The sequence below is a fragment of the Cynocephalus volans genome, chromosome 3, assembly GCF_027409185.1.
Source record: "Cynocephalus volans isolate mCynVol1 chromosome 3, mCynVol1.pri, whole genome shotgun sequence".
NCBI lineage: Eukaryota > Metazoa > Chordata > Mammalia > Dermoptera > Cynocephalidae > Cynocephalus > Cynocephalus volans.
In genome coordinates this window covers 105,990,878-106,005,371 of record NC_084462.1, presented here as the reverse complement: position 1 = coordinate 106,005,371, position 14,494 = coordinate 105,990,878, and positions in this window count along the sequence as shown.

Genomic DNA, 14,494 nt, shown 5'->3' with positions numbered 1-14,494 from the left:
TGCAGACTCTTCTAGTTCAAGGATAGTTTGTCTTCTGTGCTAATAATACACTATGGTAATGGTGAGGATAAACTAGTTATCAAAATGCTATATGAGGATCATGTAATCAGAGTAAAAAGAAGCAAGTGGTCTTGAGAACATTACGTCAATGCCCTGGAATAGTTTTATGAACTAGCCCACACTACAATGACCAGAAAGCCACAACCTGTTAGGTAAGAGATCTCTCTCTTTTGAATTGTGTTGGATAAATACTATCAAATTGTTCTCTGAGCTCTTTATTTCTACCTTCATGGTAAGTCTCCATCTTTCTCTGAAAACAGTGTACCTTATGTTCAATTTATTAGAATACATTTTTTAGATAAGCGAACATATTTACCTTAAAGTAAATCTCCTCATATAACTATTCATTGGCTAAACTATATATTCTCCAGTAACTTCCACTAATCACAGCTACTTATTATTTTAGATAATGTGGTTTTTTCTTCTTTGGAGGACTAGGTTAGTCTCTCACACTACGAAGGCACCTTTCCCTTCAAAATAAGGACAACTGTTTTCATGGAGAATAAATTTCTAAAGCTTCCCTTGTCCTGCCACCTGCCACATATCTTCTTCAGAAAGTTAAAATAAGATAAAGGAGTTGGTTTGAATAAGAGCTCTACTACTTATGAGTAATGAGACCCTGTACACAGTACTTGGCCAGCCTGAGCATCCCAGAGGATTGGATATTGTAAACCCAATGGCCGGTTGTGCAAGGCTATGAACATAACAAACTGTGAAATCTGTGGAAGCAGTTATAATAACACATACTTGTCAGAATTGTTGTGTGAATTAAACAAGAATAACTGAGAACAGTTAAGTTAAAAAACAGGTAGTTTCTCTTTTCTTGGCTTCTTGGCCATTTATACAACAGATAGAAATTAAAGGATATTGAAATCTAGGTATTTGACCTCAAATCAGTTTCTTGCCATAGATTCGTCAGCTTTTGTCCTCTTGCCTAATTAGACAAAATGCTTTTGAGGCCCATCTGCCCAGGAGACCGATCAAGACAAGAGCTATGAAATCTACTACATTATACCTTGTTGATTTACTGTATATGCAACTGCCATTACCTTCCTTAGTAGGTTCCCTAACTTAGCTGATTTTGGAATTCTAAGAAAGCATATATACTAATTTCTTCCCTTGCTTATTGAAATACAGACTTGGGTCTCAGGCAGCTTCTCCTGTAATGAAAACAATCACAATTTTAATGGTGGAGACAAAAAACAATTCAGTCTTTGTGTAAAAGTGATTAATATTTTTGCCTGTATTTGCTAACAATTGCTTTTAAGAAAAATTAAACTTTATTGGACTAATAATTCTTAACTGGAAACCCAATTTTCAAACTAAACATTTCTCCTTACTCGAACATTTATATACCAATGCACATGCACACAAAATTACACAAACTTATACACATAAGTAATGCATACAAAGATAGAGAATGTCAGAGCTGAAAGAAATCTTTTGTCTATAACCCTCACTTTAGGGATGAGGATAAAAGGAGGAGGTAATTTCCCAAGCTCCAATAGGAAGCTTGTGACAAACAGGCACTAAACCCCAGGTTTCTGCATATTTGCCATGATGTCATAGGCACTTCTGTGTGATGCTGGTAAACATTTTAGGTGTGAGTAAACATAAATCTAGTCTTATTTTGGCGATCTGTTTAAGATCATTGATAGGCCTGAGAGTTTTCCATATGGCCTTCAGCATAAGCTCTGGAAAGAAAATAATCACAATGTCATTTCTACAGGATTAGAAGGAGAGAAGCAATGGAGGTTCCATTTTTGCTAGGAATATCTAACTCTGAGAGGGACATAGCTATCTCTGTGGATGTCATCTGCTTATCAAAAAACCCTTCCCTGGGACTCCCAGGTATTCAAAGAAAGAATCTGAATATTAGACCCAAAGACAAGAGGCTCACACCCCGTCAACCAGAAACCCCAAGCATCAGGAATTGGGAATTTTCCTGATGATGGGCCCTATACATAGAAGAGCTGGGAAACTTTATTCTGAGGCAGAGAAATATGTGGGGGAGACATACTCCCTTAGTATCAAAATGTTTACATTTTTAAAAAGTATTTAAAACAGGCATACGTATTTAAGGAAGTGGAAATATTTTCTATGATGCAAGGCATATGGCTCTGTTAATTCCCTTCTGAGTTAGGTCATTGTAGAAAGGGGTTGGCAGTGACATCTGCCTCGCCTCACAGGGCTGTGATGAGCAGCAGATAGGCTGATACATGCGAACCCTTAAGAGATGAAAAATTTTAGGTTAACTGATCTGCTTTAGGTAAAGAACAAGAATCAGTTTGGTGTTTAGAAATAACCTTATATGACAAGCCCATTAAGGGTGAGTGGGTGGGAGGCACCTCCTCTATTGACAACCCACTTCTCTCCCAGAGAAAAGTGGGGGTGTGAGGTGGAAGCAGGGTGTGAGAACAGTTGTTGCTATGAGTACATGCAGAGTAAGCACAGACAGAGGCAGAAGGGGAGAATTGCCAACATTAGTGTTTGGGCCAAGAGTTCTTTGAAACAGGTACCTAGGGGGAAAGGGACCATGGCTTGCTCTTTGACCCTGCTCTTCTTTGACCTGCTTTCACCAGGAACATGTATCTGATGGGGACCGTCCTCCTCCTCCTTCTCTGTTGCTTTGCCTTCCACGGATTTGTCACCCCTTTTCCCCTGGTTGACGGAAAACCAGGCCCTGTGAAGTACATTTGCTTTATGCATACTCCACACTCCTCTTCCCGGACCCAACTGTCTTCACTCCAGCCCTGCCCTTCTCCACACGACATACAGACAACCCCAGGTCATGGATCCCTGGAGGACACCACTGGTACTGTGATGTGATGATGTGGCATCGGTGGCTGATCCTTAGAGGTAAATGCAAGCAGATCAGCACCTTCATTCATGAGAATCTGGACACCATAGCAGATTTCTACAGAACTCCACCAGTGCCCTGTACCAACAGTCCCTCCGTGCACAATTGCCACAACAGTACTCATGCTGTCAATGTCACTGACTGCTTTGCCAGCACGGGGACCCGACCCCCTCACTGCCACTACCATCAGGAGTCCACCAGGCCCATCCGTGTGGGCTGTGAGAAGGGGGCACCTGTTCACCTTGATGGCTAGGCTCTTCTAGACCTGACATGGGAAGCTGAGTGACTTGTACCCGACACCCCCAAGTCTTTGAGGACCTGTCAAAATCTGTCCTGTGAATGCTTCTTCCCTTGCATGTGGACCCTCGGTGTTCCCAGCCACATGCGCACTCTTGCATCTGTCACAGCCTTCGCCCCCATCCCACGTCTCCCATCCCTGCCACTGTGTCGGGTTTTTTGGTGCAATTTAAGGTGGGAGTGGTGGGTTGCGCGACAGGAAGAGAGCCCGCATTATGGGCAGCTACTTTGGAAAAGCCTTGCTCCCAACCGAGCTGCTGCACAATCCCGGGCTCGCTGGGCTCTTCTGCCCGCAAGATACTCTTTTTAAAACTCCCGATGGCTCTGGCTCTGGGCAGCCCCAAGTCTCCTCGCTCGTAGGGTACTTCTGCCAAACGGGCTCAGGAGGAGGGAGTAGGGACGACATCGGGGAGGGAAAACTGCCTGGTTTATGGAAACAAATCCCTGCTGCACTGGGCACAGCAGCGGAAGGAGCCGCCATCTGGTGGAGAGATGCTGGAGCAGCGACCACCCCTCCCGTGGTCCGCCGCCTGTTCCCGCGGCCTCGCATCGGCCGGCAGGGGGCGCTGAGCCGCCTGAGTCCCGCGGGCCCAGAGTTCAGAACCTCTTCCTGGGTTCCCCTGAAGACAGCTAAGACGGGCTGGAAGTTTCTCGGATACTGACACAGGGCTGGAGGATAATAAATGAATAAACAAAATTCAGCCAGCATAAATACGGTCTTCCAAAGAACGGATTTCTGAATCTACCATAACTTTCATGCTCTCTGGCTCTTTAGTATTGAACTTTCCATCTTCCGATTTGCACTCTAGCACCATAGGTATGGTGGAAAGGAAATAAGATATGTACACAGCACCTACTTGTGTTGTGAACTTTACACTTTGGCTGCACTGGAAAAAAAAGCTTATTTCCTGTTTAGAATCCATTATGGCCACAATCCCTTTCTGAAGGAAATTCTTCTATCCGCAAGAGGGAACAGGCATAGGTAACCATGTTCTCTACCAGTGACTCCACCAAATGGTGATAGGGCTTTGAATCAAAGGACAACACTTGGCTCTGGGACAGCCATCCATGAAATGACTAGCTAGGTATGCATGTGGAAAACTGGTGTGAGAATTTTACTGTCCTGGAATAGTGGTGACAAAACTGGACTTTTATTTTATTTAATTTTTTACTTACTTTCATTTTTTTCTCCTGATGCCCAGATATGTAGTTGTTTTGTCTTGGTTTTCGACCTTCAGCACTTAGCTAATGCTTGCTGTAGTGGATTTAATTATGTATCCCCAAAACTCCCTGAAGCTTGAATTTTGTCCCTCAAGTTTTATGTATTAGAAACTTAGCCCCCACTGTGACTGTTAAGAGCGTGGGAAATCCTATTATGGTAATTGAAAGGTGGGGCCTTGGAGAGGTGATTGGATTGTAGGACTGTGCAGTAGTGAATGGATTAAAAATGGTAGTCAGGGGCATGGTTCTGAGGGCTTTAAAAGAAGAGGAGAGTCTGTCTCTCTCTCTCTGCTCTCTCTGCTTCCACCATCTTGCAATGTGAGACCTCTGGGTCGCTGTCGCCACCACCAGATGGTCTTTGGACTTCACAGCTTCAGAAACTGTAAGCAATAAATTGCATTTTCGTTATAAATCACCCAGTTCAGTGTACTTTGTTATAAGCAACAAAAATGGACTAATACACTTGTTATAAAAATTCCTAAAATCTTTAACAGACCATTATGATAGGTCTGCTTGTTGTTACGGATCTTTTGTAGATGCTCATTTTCAGGTTAGGAAAGTTCCTTCCCTTCAACTACTAGGTTTTCTCTCTTGAATGGATTGGGAATTTTATTGAATGATTTTTCTGTCTAATGATACAATCATATAATATTTTTCTTTAATACTATAGGGGCGAATTAGACAAACTGATTTTAGAATATTAAACCAACCTTGTATTCCTGGGATAAGCCTGTTATGGTTATGCTGTATTGTTTTTTTATATATAACTGAATTTAGTTTGCTAGTATTTTAAGGATTTTTTTTTTCATTTAAGTTGATGAATGAAATTGGTTTGTATTTATTTATTTATTTATTTATTTTTTGGTACTACCTTGCTTTTGATATATAGGTTATGTCAGCCTTTAGAAATAAATTGGGGAGTGTTCCTTCTTTCTCTATTTTCTGTTGTTGGAATTATGTTATTTTAATATTTGGTAGAACTCTCCTGAAAGGACATCTGGCCCTGATATTTTCTTTGATAATTTTTAACTTCTTTAACTTTGAGATTATTTAAAAATTCTGTCTCAATTTCCTTAATGGTCAGTGAGATGCTGACTTTTCTATTTCTTCCTGAGAAAGCTTTGGCAGATTGTATTTTTTCCTACGAATTTATCTATTTTGTCTAAAGCTTTTAAATATATTAGCACAAAGTTATTAGTAATCTGCTTAATATGTGAAGTATCTGGTTTGGTTCTGACATTTTATTTGTACTTTCTTATTGATAAAACTTATGAGGTGTGTCTCTCTTATTAGACAAAGACTTTATTAAACATTCAAAAGCAACTACTCATACACTCATGTAGAAACTTTCTTTGAACTGTGCCACAGTCCACCTCTTGACTCACACTGATCTACTTCTCCAGGCAAGTTCAAGGAACAGCTCCTCTACGCTTCCTACAGGCCTCTGTTCCTGAAGGGAATGTTGAAAGAGGGAGATTAGTGGGGAAAACAAACTACAGCCTCTGCCGCTGCAGTTGATCTCAGGGTTGCAACTGGCTCCCATCCATTCCTTCCTTTACTGTGTGTTCTCATTTCCCCTCCCTCTCAGGTCTTAGTGGCTTATAGTGGTAATATGACCCACATCTTCATTTCTGAGGGGTCCAAATTATCCTTCTCAGACTGAGGTGGCTGCACATGTACATACACAGTTACAATGAAGCATGGGAGTACCAGGAAACACCCAAGTAGATCACTTGGGTTTCACATGAATTCCTTTCTGCCCCATTGCATAAAAGCAGCACTACTTCCTCCTGCTAATCAGTATTACTCAGCCCTGACAGTATGGTTAACTCCTTGTCTGCTGGTCCCTGGACACATGAAATCTAAAGTGTCCTGGCAGCAGCTATAGCTTTTTGTGTTATGTGGCAAGGGTACATCCCCTTTGGGGACTTGGACCTTTGACCCTGAAGAGCCCAGAGTTACAGGAATGAAAGCACAATATTTCCTTGTGGAGATATTGAATTGAAGTGATGGTAAGTGGAGCCTGTCCTGCTTCTACCTCTTGGTTGCAGGATCCATGTATTTTTCCTACTTGGGACATAGTACCATCTAGAGGTCTCTGATTTAAAAAATACACTATATCCTCAGGAACAATACTTCATGCTTTCTAAGTGAGAATGGGAAGTTGGGAGGCCTGTAAAAGGCCAAATAACAAAGTTTTATAAAAATGTACCATCACCCATGCTTTAGGGACCAATTCCATGGGCTTTTACCTTGCTCGCCAGATTCTTCACATAACAAAGCTCACTCGCTGACAGTATCAGTCATCTCAGGCACCCCAAAATGCTTGCTGCTTGAAATTAACTTATGGAGTCTGACGGCAAAATTCTTTAAAAACAGACAAACAAACAAAGAAACCAAAAAACTGTCAGCAAAATTTCACAATGTCTGTGCAACGCTTGTACCTGCCCTCTTATTAAATAAATATAACACCAAACCAACCGAACGCTGTGCAAGGGCAGGCTGCCCTGGGCAGAGTCCTGCCTGCGCACATACCCATGACTTGCTGTGCTAGATGAATCAAGAGGTGGTCTTGCTTCTTGACTTTCGAATTTGTGACCTTGTGATCCCCCAGTCCTAACACTGTATCTGACAGCCAGGTGTATCTGGCTGCATAAGGGGCAAGGTAGGGTAGATGGACCCTCTACTTCTTCCAACAGGGAAGGCAGGCAATGGCTCTAGTCCCTTTGCCTCTAGGCAACCTGGGTTTGCTGCTTTGAACTCTAGTTATCCTCTGGGACTGATGCCATGACCAGAACCCTAGAGATTCAACTCACTCACCTGTGCTCTCCTGCTGAGGGCTGGATCCTATTTCCCATACCCTCCAGGTGCTGCCAGGGCCTTTCTCTTGATGGTCTATTAATTGAAAAGTTACCATGGCTCCCACATGGCTTATATTGTCAGCCAGTGCTTGAAACCTCCTGTGGTACCTACTGTCCCAGTGGGTTGGTTCTAGAATCCTGACATCAGCCTGAATCACCTGGGCATTTGACTTTGGACTCCTGGCCACCCTGCTTGGGAGCAAGCTCTTTAGCCAATTCAGTCAATCTTGCCAAGAATTGGATTCTTGTTTTACTCAGTGGCCTATTTCAGGGGTTTCCATGTTACCAAAAGTCAAGTAGGGACATGAGAGAGGTAATGTTGGAAAGTGTATTTGTGAGTATCTTAGGTATCCTAATGAATCCTCTGGAATATGGTGGTGTGATGGAATATTTGATTCTAATCCACATTAATGCACAGTTACTATGGTTAAGAAGGCTTTACAAAGGCCAATCTGAAAAGCCACCAGGACCATTCAGGAGAGTTAAAATGGAACCATCTCTCCTATTTTGTTTGTGTTTTTTTTTCTTCTCCTAAATAGTGAATTTCAAAGTTCTTTAATTTCCCTTTATCTTAGAAGACCAATATTGCAGGACCCCTGATGCCACAAGGTGCTCTAAAGGGACAGAGAGGAGTTAAGTAGATTTATTGATTCATATTTATTACCACCTTTAAGAAGGCTTTAGAGAGAGTAATCAAAACAGCCACTAAGACCATTCAGAAGGGGTAAAAGTAAAGGAAGTCATTTCTCCCTTCGACATTTTCCTTTTCTTTTCCTGATATTGACTTTTAAGGGTCTCTAATCCCCTTGTGTCTTAGAGGACCAGTATTGCAGGAACACTACCCTACTGGGTGCTTTGTTGAGGAGAAAGAGTGGTTCCTATGGGTCAAATAAGTTTAGGAAATCAGCTCGCTGTAGTTGGTCTTTGATATTTACTATGCATGTTAGAACGCAAAAAGCTCTGTAATAAATTCTATTTAACTTTATTCTTTACTCAAAAATATTTTGGCCCTGCAACCCCTTTCCCATAACTGCTGATAAGCTTTGGGAAATATTCTTGAAACATTTTATTCTCCCCCTTGGGAACTGGAATTCTTTTCCTTCTCATAGTTGCTCCTTAGTGTCAATGTAATTTTGGGAGTGCACCTGAACTAGGGAGTGCACCTGAACACCAAGGAGGACACACGGTTCTTAATGAATTTATGGTGCCAATAGGTCACAAGAATCTTGCCAGATAGAAGCTTTCAAATGCTGATTAAAAGGTGGTGCCATTTACCTTCACAGCACAAAGACCCACAAAAATAACATAAAGAAAATTCTTCTAGCTCTCTCTCTAGGATAAGCATGAAAGCTTACTCCTCTCTTCTCCTGATAAAGGCCTCTATGCTTCTTTTGAGATGGGGATTTTTGGAATGATGGGAAGAGTCTGAATGGAGTCCTCCCATCGTTTGTCATGGTCTGATCAGTCTGTCCACACAGAGAGCACAAAGTCTGTCCTCTCCGGGTGCACAGCCTCTGTGTGCAGCCTGCCCAAGCACATGACAGCTTGTCCTCAGAATGGGCTCATTGAACCCTATCACAGACTGTACACATGTCTTGATTAATATCAAGCCTTCCTTCTCAGTTCTCTGTGCTTGGCAAACCCTGAAACTTCCCCTGACCCACTCTCACTCCTCCTGTCCACAGCAATGGCCTTAATCTCCTGAGGTGACCCATCACCACCTCCCTTTCTTGCAAATTCCCACCATGGGGGTAGGATAGGGTGAGACATGTTGTTCTCATGCAAAAGGCCCACAAGCGCAGACTTGGAAGTTCTGCAGGAGCCTTTCTTGTGTCACCTACACTCTCTCAGATGTGTATCATATTAACACCTTGCCAATAGTTCCCTGTCCACATGGTGAACACCTCTCTCACTTCAAGCCTCAATTTAAGTATCAACTACTCCATGGAGCCTACCTTGGAACAACTCTTATTCCTTCCTTTATGTTCTTTGTACATCTAAAACATTTTACTTATAGTTTGACTTCCCACATGGAACTATAAGTCCCTTGAGGGCAGAAGTCTTGTCTTATTTATCTTTGTATATTAACAGTGCATTATAAGTGCTTAATAAATAATTGTCAAATAAATGAATTACAGTGAATATCTGTCATCTATCATAAGCAAGGTTTATGAGGTTTAAAGAAGCACAAGCAACATTCCCATTGTTAGTTTTCTTCCTGTTTAGGTGAAGACAGGTGATGTCTTTATATAGGGAGACAACTGAGAACACGAGGCTATAAAAGCATAAAGTCAGCAGTGCAGAAACAGTTTCTGTGAATCCAGAGGAGGATTAGATCATTCAGGGATGAAATATTTGGGCAAGTTTTCTGGGTGGTCATGTGTGATTAGGTGAAGTTTGGAGGTGGATTGGACTTGGACAGATTGTGATATAGTTTGTATATGTTTGTCCCCCCAACCTTTGTCCTTTCAAAGCTCATGTTGGAATTTGATCTCTCACCTGGAGTCCTAGTCAGGAGCCGAGGGCAGCCCCTGCCTCTCAGAAGCAGGCAAGAAATAGAGTACACCCAGAGTCCTAGGCAGGAGCTGAGAACAGCATCCCCTTCCTAGAAGCAGGCAAGGAACCTAACAAAAACACCATTTCTGCAAAGGTGGCCCAGCACAACCACTGCCACATCCATGGCTGCTGCAAAAGTGGCTTGACACCACAGCAGTAGCCACAGCCACTGGGCAGGTGGCCCACCAGACACTTGACTACAGTGACACAAAGAGAGTCACCAGTGGAGACTGGAAAAAGAATAGGACGTCTCTCTCCTCAAAGCCCAGTCTAGAGTAATAAAAAAAGCAACTACTCTACCAGATGACCATACATCAACATAGAGGTACTAGAAATACAAAATCCAAGAAAATATAACACCACCAAAAGAATACAGTAATTCTCAAATACCAGACCGTATAGAGCAGGAAACCCTGGAAATGAGTGTAAAGGAATTTTGAGCAACAATCTTAAGGAAACTCATTGAGATATGAGAAGACTCATCAGACAGCATAATGAAACAAGAGAAAAAGTTCAGGATATGAAGGAGGAAATTTACAAAGAGATTAATACCTTAAAAAAAGAGTGTAGCAGAACTCATGGAACTGAAAGATTCACTCAATGAAATAAAAAAAACACAACTGAGAGCTTTAGCAGGAGGTTGGAACAAGCAGAAGAAAGAATTTCTGATCTTGAAGATAGTCTTTTTGAAAGAACCCAGGACAAAAAAGGAAAAAATAATTTAAAAAAATAAAAAAAATCTAATAAGAGAGATAGCAGACAACCTTAAGTGCACAAACATTTGAATCATGGGTATTCTAGAAGGGGAAGATAAAGGAAAAGGCATGGGAAACTTACTCAATGAAATAATAATAGAAAACTTCCCAGGTATAGGGAGAGACATGGACTTTCAGATCCAAGATGCTCAAAGATCCCACACAGATTCGACCCAAAAACATTCTCTCCAAGATGCATTATAGTCAAACTGGCAAAGCTCAACAACAAAGAGAGAATCTTAAAAGAAGCAAGAGAAAGGCGTCAAGTCACCTGTGAGGGAGCCCCTGTCAGACTAACAGCACACTTCTCAGCAGAAACTCTACAGGCCAGAAGAACATGGGATGATGTATTCAAAATACGAAAAGAAAAAACCCTGCCAGCCAAGAATACTGTACCCAGCAAGGCTATCCTTCAGAAACGAAGGAGACATAGTGTATTTTCCAGACAGACAAAAGCTGCAGGAGTTCACCTCCACATGACGAACTCTGCAAGAAATCCTCAAGGGAGTTTTCCATCAGGAATCTGAAAACGATAATCATTCATCTTACTAGATATAGCTCTGTTCAAATTCTCTGTTTTTTCATAATTTAGTGGAATGTTTCTAGGAATTTATTCATTTCATCTAGATGATCTAATTTGTTGATCAACAATTATTCATAGTATTCTCTTATAACCCTTTTGATTATTGTAAATTTGGTTGTGATGACCCCTCTTTCATTTCTGATTTTAGTTATTTGAGTCTTTTCTCTTTTTTTTTAGTCCATCTAGGTAAAGGTTTGTCAATTTTGTGGATCTTATCAAAGTACCAACTTTTGGTTTCATTGATTTTTTTCTATTTTCTATTTTTTATCTGTGCTCTAATTTTTATTATTTACTTCCTTCGCTAGGTCTGGGTTTAATGCTCTTCATTTTCTAATTTCTTTAGATGCAAAGATGATTATTGATTTGAGGTGCTTCTTTTTTATTAATGTATGCATTTACATAAAATAAATTTCTCTGTTAGCAAAAAAAAAAAAAAAAGAAGAAGAAGAAGAAGAAGAAGAAGAAGAAGAAGAAAAGAAAAGAGAAAAAAGAAATCTGATCCCCAATGTGACAGTGTTGGAATGTTGGGAGCTATTTGGGTGATGGGGAGTGGATCCCTCATATATAGATTGATGCCCTCCCTGGGGAAGGGTAGTGAGTGAGTTCTTGCTCTATTCTTTCCCATGATTGCTGGTTGTTTAAAGGACCCTGGCACCTCCCCCTCTCTCTTTCAGCTCTGCCATCTCTCACATGAGACTCTGTGTCACTGTCAAGTCAATTCCCTGGACTTTGGACTTCCCAACCTCTGAAACTGTAAGCAATAAATATTGTTTCTTTCTAAATTACCTAGTTTCAGGTATTTTTCTTAAAGCAACAGAAAAGACTAAAACAGAAAATTGGTACTGAGGAGTGGGGTGTTGCTATACAGACACCTGAAAGTGCGGAAGTAGCTTTGGAATTGGGTAATGGGCAAAGATTGGAGGAATTTGGAAGACTCAGAAGAAGGCAAAAAGACAAAGGAGCATTTGGAATTTCTTAGAGATTGGTTAAATGGTTGTGACCAGAATGCTGATAGAAATGTGGACAGTAAAGGCCATGCTGATGAGGTCTCAGGAATGAGGAATTTAGTGGGAACTGGACAAAAGATTACTTTGCTGTACCATAGCAAGGAACTTGGCTGCATTGTGTCCATGCCCAAGGACTTTGTGGAAGGTTGGACTTAAGAGCTGTAAACCAGAATATTTGGTGGAAGAAATTTCTAAGCAGCAAAGCATTCAGTTGTATGGCTATTTATAATACCCTACATTCAGTTATGGTGGCAAAGGGATGATGTAAAGTCAGAATTTATAACTAAAACGAAAGTAAAGCATAGAGATTTGGAAAATTTGCAGCTTGACCGTGTGGTAGAGAATGAGAGAGCATTTCCAGGAGAAAAACTGAAGGATGCAGCAGATAGACTAGTTGCTAAAGATGTTAGCATGGCTATGAGGCAGCCAGGTGCCAATAGCCAGGACAATGAGAGAAAGGCCCAGAAGGCATTTCAGAAGTCTCTGGTGCCACCTGTCCCATCACAGACCCTGTGGCCTAGTAGGACTGAATTATTCTTGAGGACACAACCAGGGCCCACTTCCCTGCACTGTCTCTGGACTCTGCTCCCTGAATCCCTGCCACTCTGGGTGGAACAGCCTTGCCTCAGGTGGCCCCAAATGTGGCTTGTGCCACAGCTCTGGAGAGCATAAGCCAGAGACCTTGCAGTGTCCACGTTGTGTTAAATCTGCAGGCTGGCAGAAAGCAAGAGAGGTAGAGGCATGGCAGCCTCCAAACAGAGGATGTCTGGATTTCACAGGATATCTGGAAAGTTCTGGGCCCAAGCAAAGACCTGCCACAGGGGCAGAGCCACCACAGAGGGTGTCTACTAGAGCCAAGCTGAGCAGCAATGCAGGGTTGGAGACATCACAGAGAGCCCCCACCAGGGCAATGTCTAGTAGACCCATGACAGCAAGGCCACCCAGAACTGTAGGGCCACTGGCAACATGCAATGCCTGCCTGGAAAAGCTGCAGACACCAGTGCAGCCCCAGTGGGCTGCTCCCAGCAGAGCCATGGGGGCAGGGTTGCCTGAGGCTTTAGGGGCCCTAACCCCTCTCTATGCCCAGGATGCAGGACTTGGAATCAAAGGAGATTATTTGGGAGCTGTAAGATTTAATGTCTGCCCTGCTGGGTTTTGGAGTTGTTTGGAGCCTATTTCTCCTTTCTTCTGACCTATTCCTCCCTTTTGGAATGAGAATGTGTACCCAAGGTCAGTTCTACCATTGTATCTCAGAAGTAGATAATTTGTGTTTGATTTTTACAGGTTCATAGTTGGAAAGAGTTTTGCCTTTGGTCTCAGATGAGACTTTGGAATTTGGACTTTTAAGTTGGTGCTAGAACAAGCTAAGACTTTTGGGACCATAGGGATGAATGATTGTATTTTGTATGTGAGAGTGACATGAGTTTTGAGAGGCCAGGGGCTGAATGATATAGTTTGGATATGTTTGTCTCCCCCAAGCTCATGATGAAATCTGACTCCCAATGTGGCAGTGTTGGAAGCTGTTTGAGTGATGGGGGCGGATCCCTCACTAATAGATTAATGCCCCCCTTGAGAAAGAGGTAGTGAGTGAGTTCTCACTCTATTAGTTCTCAAGAGAGCTGGTTGTTTAAAGGATCTGGGCACCTCCCCTCCCTCTCTCTCTTGCTTTATCTTGCTATGTGATTTTGTACCCTCTGGCTGCCTGCCACTTTCCACCATGAGTAGAAGCAGCCTGAGGCCTGCACCAGATGCAGCTGTCCCAGAATCATGAACCAAATAAACCTCTGTTCTTCATAAATTACCCAGTTTGGGGTGTTCTGTTTTGGCAATGCAATAATGGACTCAAATAGATGAGAAAAGATGCTCTAGGCAAAAAATGTCAAAAATGATTCAAAAGGAGAATTCAGACACTAGTATATAGACTTAATTTGGGTGGAGCAGTAAATTTAACACTGATGCAAAGCTTTCGTCAAATTTATGTTTTGTGTTCAAATCTGTCAATTGCCCCAATAACATCCTTTAGAGTATATTTTCCCAGTACAGGCTCCAGCCTAGTGTCAGATATTGCATTTAGCTGCCATGTCTCTTTAGCCACCTTAAATCCACAGCCTTTCTGTGTCATTTTGGTCTTTGAAATTTTTGAATAAATCAAAAAAGGGGAGACCTTTTGTCTCTCCCTTTTAAATAGATTTTATTTTTTAGTGCAGTTTTAGGTTCACATCAAAAGTGAGCAGAAAGTACAGAACATTCCCATATATACCCTGCACTTCCACCACACACAGCCTAACCCATTA